Source organism: Marmota marmota, unplaced genomic scaffold (genome assembly GCF_001458135.2).
Source record: "Marmota marmota marmota unplaced genomic scaffold, marMar, whole genome shotgun sequence".
Lineage (NCBI taxonomy): Eukaryota > Metazoa > Chordata > Mammalia > Rodentia > Sciuridae > Marmota > Marmota marmota.
Genome location: NW_026000037.1, coordinates 22,753,758 through 22,759,365, shown reverse-complemented (window position 1 = coordinate 22,759,365; position 5,608 = coordinate 22,753,758). Strand labels below are relative to the sequence as shown.

At 45.4% G+C, this 5,608-nt stretch overlaps 1 long non-coding RNA gene across 1 annotated transcript; it reads left to right on the top strand.

The window, feature by feature from the left end:
• The first annotated feature begins 299 nt into the window (after positions 1–299).
• On the top strand, positions 300–3,660 carry LOC125619455. Its single transcript, XR_007351017.1, has 2 exons — positions 300–540; positions 3,364–3,660. It is a non-coding gene; the product is annotated as an uncharacterized LOC125619455 (long non-coding RNA).
• Positions 3,661–5,608: the final 1,948 nt, after the last annotated feature.

The window sequence follows — 5,608 nt, the reverse complement described above, 5'->3', positions numbered from 1 at the left end:
AATAATGTAGGCATTTGAGAAAGAGATATGCATCAATTCAAAGTGAATAGTTGGCTGAGAGTGGTGGCAATCCTGTAATCCCAGCAGCTCAGGAGGCTGAGACAGGAGGATTGCAAACTCGAGGCCAGCCTCAGCAAATTAGGGAGACCTTGTCTCAAAATAAAATAATAATAATAAGAAAAAGAACAACAACAACTGGGGATGTAGTTCAGTGGTTAAGCGCTCCTGTATTCAATCAACCCTGGTACCAAAACATCCCGGGACAGGAGGGCCTGGTGGACGCCCACCCTGATTGCCTGTCCCACGGTGATATCCACGTGGAACTAAGCTCACCTGTGCAGAGGCAGGGCGGTGGTGTCCTCAGCACGCAGACTGATGGGGGTTTGCACCCTGACCAGCAGAGGGCTCGGTGCTTCCCTCCGAACAGAGCGCTGCAGAGCCAGAGAGCCGGGTCTCTCCCCCCCACCTACTTTTCCACTGGCCCCTTCAGCCTCCGAGACCCACAGGAATCAGGGAAGGGCAACGCGGCGGGAAGCAGAGGTGGGTCCTGTACCAAGCGCCCAGCTGCGGGGTCGCCCCTAGCAGAGAGCATAGGCACAGAGATCCACGCTCCAGGGACCCCATGAATGCGTGACATTCACATAAACTGAAAGAAACCCGTTTACCAGGAGTGGTGACCATCGTGGAACCCCAGCGACTCGGAGGATGAGGCAGGAGAATCACACGGCCATCGTCCCAAGAAAGCGTGTGGGTCAGTTGCGGTGAACGCGACTCTGGGGCGTGAAGGGGGCTCTGGTGGTGGCCCGCAGAGAACCCCGGACGGAAAAGCCACTTGACAGAGAAGCCAAGGTCGGGTCGGTCTGTCCGCAGGGTCAGGGAGCCTCCCGGAGCTGGGGGGACTTCTCACGCTGTTGGGGACACAGTGGGTACTGCAGTGAGTGTTTAAAAGAATGGCTCTGCAGAAAGAAGGGAAATACACTATTTTTGGAACTATAGAGTATTTTTTCCTTTTTCTGCACCTTTGAAGTTTTCTAAACTTATGCAGGTGTCACTAGAACAAAACCCTGGACTCCTCGCTACCTATGGAGGCTGAAGTCTGAAAAGGGGAGTTTCCAAGCGCAGCGCAGCCTGGGGCCAAGCCCAAGGCAGTAGGGAGCGCGGGGACCCGGAGAACCTGGCTCGGAAGGAAGCTGTTGGCAAGATGATCTTTAATCATAAAAGCCCCGAGGGCAGGGCGCATTGTGAAGATAGGATCCAGGGACACAGAGTCCAGGGTGACGTAGTAAGAAGCAGCTCCCGGGTGCCTGAGAGGCGGCAGGCGGGGCGCGGGATAGGGCGACACCTGCCGGCCGTCGCCGCGCCCCTGCCCTGACGGTGAAACAAGTCATCGCAGGTTCCAAGCTGAATGGGCTGCTGGCTCCCGGGGCTTCATTTCCACCTGAGCAACAAAGGCAGCTGTCCAGCCTCCCAGAGGTGTGGGGATAGGGACACTTGTGAACTGTGAAAATCTGCAAGCCTCAATATGGAAAGCATCCCAAAGAAACTCAAAGGGCATAAAGGCGAATCTCACGTCTACTCCGGAGAGGGAAAGAGAGTTAAGAGGGAAAGAGAGTTAAGACAAAACGAGCATAAGGTAAAAAGGAAAAGATTGTTTTTTCTAAAAATTGTCCACGTTTGGGGTGGAGGTCTCTCAGCGGTATAGCACGTGCTTAGCCTGCATGAGGCCCTATCAATCCCCAGCACCAAAAATAAATTAACTAATTCATAATAAAAAAAATGAAATTTACATTAAAATTATGTTCTTTTAAAGACTTCATAAGGAGAAAGAAAGCAAATCAACAATGATACGGAGGGTATTTGCAATGCATATACCTGAAAAGGGATTTATACCCAGAATATATGTCCTTTTTGGAAAAAAAATCCATGAACCAAGATTCAACTCAGCAAATTAAAACCTAGAGCAGGTCTTCCTAGAAAGGAACCAGAAAACCCATTAACTGTGAAAAGATGCCTAACCTCATCTGTTATCAAGAAAATATAAATTAAAACAATGATATGCAATCCCACACCCACTAGATTAGCAAAACCTCTACCAACATAGAGTGTTAAGACGTAGGGGAAAGAACTTGCAGTCACTGCTGTTGGAAATGTGAATAGGCTACGATCATTTTAGAACACAGCATGACTTGACCTAATAAAGGTGAACACCTAATAAAGGTGCGACCCAGTAGCCAGTAATGCCAGTCCTCCCTGTGTGTACCTGGCAAAGATTACTGCAATTTTAATCAAAATCCCAGCAAGCTCTTTAGTTGAGATTGGCAAGTTTATTTTAAAATTGATATGGAAATGTAAAGAACCTATCGTGGCCAAAATAGCTCTAAGAACGAACTTACATTACCTGATTTCAAGACTTATTATAAAGTTGTAGAAATCAAGACAGTATGATATCAATCTAAAGATCCATAAAAAGAAGGAAAAAAATAGAAAGCACAGAAATAGACCCAATCATATAAGCTTTTATTTGTCAGCCTTCCGTTACTCTGTCAAGTACCTGAGGTAAATCAACTTAAAAAGCAGAAAACTGGGAAACAAAAAGAAGATGATTGAGGCATCCCCTTTAAAGGGCATGCCCCAGTGATCTCCCACCAGGCTACATACCTCCTAAAGTTTTTATCATCTCCCAACAGCACCACCCTGAGACAAAGCTTTTAACACTCTGGTTGACATTCCAGATCCAAACTATAGCAATGGTCAATTAATGGTCAACAAAGGCAGTTCAATGGAGAAAGCATAATCTTTTTTTAAGAAATAGCCATATACGAAACAATTTGAGCCTAACCTTTACTTCACACCATTTCCAAAAGTTAACTTGAAATAGGTCACATATGTAAGTTGGAGAACTAAAAGCATAAAACTGCTGGAAGAAGTAAAAAATTCGGAAGAAAAGATAGTAGGGAAACTTAGCAACTGTATGTTTTAAAGGGATGGTCCACAAATTTTAAAGGGACACTCCTCCCTTCAAGAGGTGGAGCTTAGCCAGGCCTGGTGGCACATGCCTGTAATCCCAGCATTGAGCTCAGGTGGTTGAGGCAGGAGGATAGTGAGTTTAAAGGCAGCCTCAGCAACTTAGCAAGGCGCTAAGCAACTCAGTGAGACTCTGTCTCTAAATAAATACAAAATAGGGCTGGAGATGTAGCTCAGTAGTTGAGTGTCCCCTGAGTTCAATCCCTGGTACCAAATTCTCTTCTAGCAAAGAGAATACAGCAGATGTGGTGGGATGTCGGTTCTGAGATTAGTGTATAAAAAGACTGAAGTTTTCACTGTGGGTTCTCTGTCTGTCTCTGTTTGTTATTTACTTTGCAGGGAACACCAACTGCCACAGCATGAAACTCCCAGGGAAGAGAGCAATCAGCTGCCTTGCTGTTGGAAGAGGCCCTTGTGGTAAGGCGCAGGAGGGTTACCATCGATCTCACACATGAGCTTGGCAGCAGATACTCCCCTCACCAACCTGAAGATGACCACAACCCCACAAACAAGGGACAGCTTATTGCAATCTCATGAAAGATTGGGTGGCCAGAACTACCTAGCTAAGCTGCTCCCACATTCCTGATGCATGGAAACTGTGAAGTAATAAAAGTGTTTATTGTTTAAAGATGCTAATCTTGAGCATAATTTATTATATGGTAACTAACTCAGTGACAATGAGCTTGGCAAAAAGTTCTTAAAATATGACACAAAATATGACATAAATTATAATAGAAAAAATTCATAAATCAGATTTTTAAAATACTTTTATTTTATTTATTTGTTTTTATGTGGTGCTGAGGATTGAACCCAGGGCCTCACATAAATCAGATTTTTAATCAAAATTTAAAAATTCATTTTTTGATAAAAACCACAGCAGAAACCAGGTGCAGTGGCACACACCTACTTGGGAGGCTGAGGCAAGTAGATCACAATTTGAGGCCAGCCTCAGCAATTTCATGAGACCCTCTGTCAAAATTAAAAGATCTGTGGCTCAGTGGTAGACTGCCCCTGGGTTCAATCCCCAGAACTAGAAAAAAAAGAGAAGAAGAAGGAGAAGGAGAAGGACAAGAAGAAGAGGTGGTGGTGGTGGAGGAGGAGGAGGAGGAGGAGGAGGAGGAGGAGGAGGAGTTGTTAATTGCATCGGAGTTTCAGAGAAGATGCTACAGACCCATTTCTCCCTGCTTCTTCCACGAAGGACAACAAAGACCCTCAAAATGGACTATGAAAGATGCAAAGAGGAAAGCAGGCTGACTCTAGACAATAGCAGGCAGCACAAGCAGCCTAGAGACAGCACTTTATTGCCCTGGCAACATGCCATCCATAGAAAATGAGTCGAGAGACTTCCCTCCAGCCAGCAGAGGCAATCAGCAAAGGATGTGATATATTCCTCTCCCACAGGCCTGGTGCCCCCAGATACCAGGTGGGCATTCAGGACTGCAGCCACCCCACCCAGTGGAAGCAGATGGGCTATGGCAGGACAGGGACAGCAACTGATACAGGTGGCACTTTCTCCCTTACCTCTACCAGCTGCATTAGCCAGGTGAGGAGTCTGCACTTCCATCCACCGCCCAGCAGCATCATAATGTCCAAAGTAGTGCTTCCTTCCTGTGGATGGCACCAGTGGAAACCAAGTGGGAAGCCTGTGCTTGTACTTCCCACCCAACCATGGCAGGCAGAGCTACTTGGCACCCTCCCAACGAGGGAATGACAGGAAGATTACAGAGACAAGAAAATTGGGGAAAGGGATTCTCTAAATCTGCCCAGGATATCCTGAGCTGATGGCTGACCAATGCACACAAGAAACTGACCACAGTGAATTTGCTGAGAGATTGGAGACACAGGTTTTCAGAGCAACCGTTAGCTATCACACCAAGAAAGCAGACTAGAAGAGCATGCAAGGACATGGAAACCAAACTGTCACTGGAACTGGGTGTCATGGTGCACACCTGTAATTCCAATGACTTGGGAGGCTGAGGCAGGAGGATTGCAAATTCAAGACCAGCCTCAGCAACCTAGCCAGACCCTCAGAAACTGAGCAAGAACCTGGCTCAAAAAAATAAAAAGGGGGGCTGGGGTTGTAGCTCCGTGGTAGAGCATTTGCCTGACAGGTGTGAGGCACTGGGCTCTATCCTCAACACCACATAAAAATAAATAAATAAGTAAAGGTATTGGGACCGTCTAAAAATATAAAATAAATAAATAAATAATACAGGGCTGGGAATGTAACTCAGTGGTAAAGCACCCCTGGGTTCAATCCCCAGTACCAAAAATCAGTAACAACAAAAAATTGAAACAGGAAGCTACAGCCTTCAAAAAGTAGACCAGAATCAAGTACTAACCTATGGATCACTGCTTGCTAAAATAAAATGTTGAATAAATATAGCATATAAATATACATAAATAGTATAAAATAAAGTATTTCTAAAATAAATATTTAAATAAACCCCAGGGTCACAGAGTATAGTAGCTATAATGTCTGGAATACAGTTTTTAAAATTACTTGCAATACCAAAGGCCAAGGAAATTGCGACTGAAAGGAGAAAAGACAAACAAATCCCATCCCTGAGATGTCTCAGATGTT